Source organism: Octodon degus, unplaced genomic scaffold (genome assembly GCF_000260255.1).
Source record: "Octodon degus isolate 3935 unplaced genomic scaffold, OctDeg1.0 scaffold00009, whole genome shotgun sequence".
Lineage (NCBI taxonomy): Eukaryota > Metazoa > Chordata > Mammalia > Rodentia > Octodontidae > Octodon > Octodon degus.
The window spans coordinates 17330670-17334012 of NW_004524585.1; positions in this window are offsets into that span (position 1 = coordinate 17330670).

Below are 3343 nucleotides of genomic sequence, written 5' to 3' on the forward strand. Positions count from 1 at the left end.
TATATATACATACATACATATATACACAAATAAAAAGCAAAATAGAAGATAGACAAATAGAAAGTAGGAAGACGTTCAAATAACTTCTCAAATTATTTATTCCATTGTCTTGAAATATTATGTTAATTTGTTTCATTTATGCTACTAGTGTCTGTAATTCATTAAAAAGAAAGTTTTGCACTATTATATGTTTCTTCTGTAACAGAACCTTATTTGTCAATGATATTTACTCTGAGTAATATTTTTGCTGTGCTTTTAGGATTATGAAACACATTGTATTAACTGCTGTTAATCTTGCTTTACTTTATTATGTGATTTTGTTTTATTTTTTCAAACATGTAAGAAGTGTGCTTTTTAATATTTTCTTTACTAGTATCTATTTGTATTACGTTAAAATAAACGAATTTGAGAACAATAACTAAAATATGAATCCAGCTGGTGTGGGGAAGGGATGAGTAAACGAGACGGTGTTCTAAAAATAAAATATCTAAGTAAAAAATGATGCACAGATAAGTGCTCTACCTCCCTTCCCCTTTCCGAGGGAATACAGTTTCTAAGCATTTTGTGGAATTTCTGGAGCCAGGCCTTAGACCCACGGAGAGTTTATCCCAACACAATAACCAACAGGATAGTTTCCATCAGAGAACAGGAGGCTGCTTCCTCAAGAGCTCAAATCACATGCTGAGAGGGAAACAGGACTTCAGTACTTTGTATCAGCAATGATCCCCTGGTCCAGGCGCCCCCTAACTTCCTCCACCTCACTGCCAGCGATGACACTGTTTGATGTCCGTGCTAAAGAATGATGAACAAGCCCAAGCCAGCCCCCTTGGCAAACAAAACTTGAAGTTCTTCTTAGTATGTTTATTTAGTTCAGAGTTCACTTTCTAAACATGCGGTTTTCTGTGACATTAATAGGAGAATCCTTTGTAGCTACGCAAATGGTGTCATAACAGCCCTGGCATAAACATACCAGGCCTGGGGCAGCAGGGGCGGACCTGACCATTGGGAGTAAAAGCACTACTTCCCTGATGCTGTCTGTCAATGTGAATCCAGAATAATTCCATCTAATGGGTGGTTCACTGAGTCAATAACATGCTTTGAAATATCCTGGACTTTAAGTCATGATTATTCAAGCAAGAACTTCATGTCACTTGGTAACACATGCATGCTTGTCAATCTTGATATGAACACAAAGAAAGGGACAAAAAATGTTGCAAAGAGAGACTACAATGGGAAGATAGAACAAAATATTTTTGCCTGCTGTTTTGTTCTCAAGCGCCAGGTGCTTCCTCGAATTGCACATATGATTTAAAACGTGGAAAGCCGAAGTCATTTTCTTTCCTTCACAGCCATGAAACAAGACCTTAAAAAAGAAGTTGCTTTCTACACACATCTTACAAAATGCATTTTATTATCACCCTAATGTCCTCTCTTTCATGTGTGTGTTTAGAGTTTGTTCTTTTGGGCCAAAAAATAACAAACAAGCAAACAAGAGCATGATTTGTGTGTGCAGCCCAGATTGTGGAATAAGTAGGTCCTTTGAAATGTAGGCTTTGATTTGCTAGATTTGGACATGTTTTCTACAGCAGGCAGACCAGGACGATCCATGCCTGTCTTTATTTTTTGCTGAAGACAGTGTGCCAACCCGAAAGCCAACCCTATTTATTGTCCTGCAGGAAGCCAGCGTTTTCCTTCTCCTGGAAGATGCAGGTACTTAAAACAGTAATAGGCTTTGTGGCTTGCAGAGAGTATTTCATCCCAAGATCGCACAGGCATAAGGAGCGAAACATAAATTAGTGGCTCCTTCCAACAAGCTTGGGAAGAATTAGCAGGAAAGGAGGACTGTCATCATTCTTCCCTGGAGAGTGCAGAGAAGAAAGCTGCTTTACTCAGGTAGCTCAGAGAAAGAGCGGGAGTCAAGTTGATCCAGCATTTGGAGGAGGCCCTGGGTCTATTCCCCTTCTTTCCTAAGAACTTAGGGATTCCAGCTGAAGGAAAGCAAATGACATATTGATCCCTTCTCCAGGAAGTTTTCCATGCAATGTAATTAGGAAAAGGGCACTGGGCAACTGCCCCAATTTTTTATTTGTCATAAAAGTTGACTTTTCAGTTATAACCTTCTTCTGTAATTTTTAAGGTCTCCTGACTCATGCACATATTCAAACATATCTATAAAAATTAGAAAGGATTTAAAAGAATGCAGTCATTCTTGGATATCCACAACAACTTGGGATTGGTTCCAGGACCCCTGCAGACACAAAAATCTGTAGTTGCTCACGTCCTTTACATAAAACAGAATAGTATTTGCATTTAACCTCCACACATCCTTCTGTATACTTTAAATCATCTTTAGATCACCTACCATACCTAACACAAAGTAAACGCTACGTTAATAGTTGTTACATTTCATTGTTTAAAGAATAACAAGAAAATAGTCTATCCATGTTTAGTACAGATGCATTTTTTAACAGCTTCTTCCTTTCATCTTCCTTTCGCCCCTGGGGATTGAATCCAGACCCTTGCTCGTGCTAGACTAGCATGCTCATGCTGACCTATATCCCCAGTTTGTTTTAAAACTTTATTTAAAAAAAAAAAAAAAAGTTTATTTTTAAATAGGCTCTCATTAAGTGGCCCAAGCTGGCCTAGAACTTGAGATCCTCCTGCCTAGTCTCTGGAGTAGCTGAGATTTTAAATGTAATCTCAGTTTTCATAGCAATTGGCTGAGGTCACGGGTGCTCAAATGGTGGAGGGGTTGTGGCCGTTTGAAGCCTGTCACTTCTCTCAGTAGTGTTCTCTTGCCCCACAACAGTAACTCACTTTCATATTCCATTCTATATTTGCAGCACATTTCCCCCCTAGTCATTGACTGTGCTAAGCAATGCAGTATTTAAAAGGTCAATGAGGGTCACTGTGGCCACATTTGAACACCTGTCTGATAACATCTAAAGCCATAGGGCAAATTAGTAGGTGGTGGTTAGGAGAAATCATGCTAGTGAGGGCAGCCAGGTACTGGGCCTCTGCATAGCTGATGACAAGGAGGAGACTCTTTCAGAGCCCCAGCTGAAAGATCATCTTTCCTGGCGGAGTTGTCACAGGCTGTTTTGGATCCTCAGTGTCTTCTGAAAGGTCACTTTCTCTCCCAGGGTTACCCAGTGTTCTAATGACAGGTAGAGCCATCATTCATCCAGTGTTTGAGCCCCAAACTCTTGAGTGGGCTAGCTACCAAAGTGTGAGTGTGTGTAGACTCTGATACAGAAAACTAGGGCCTGCACGTTCAAGGGTATGACCAGTTGGAACACAAGGATCTAGAAAAATGGCCAGAATTCATTTTGATTTAAGAATT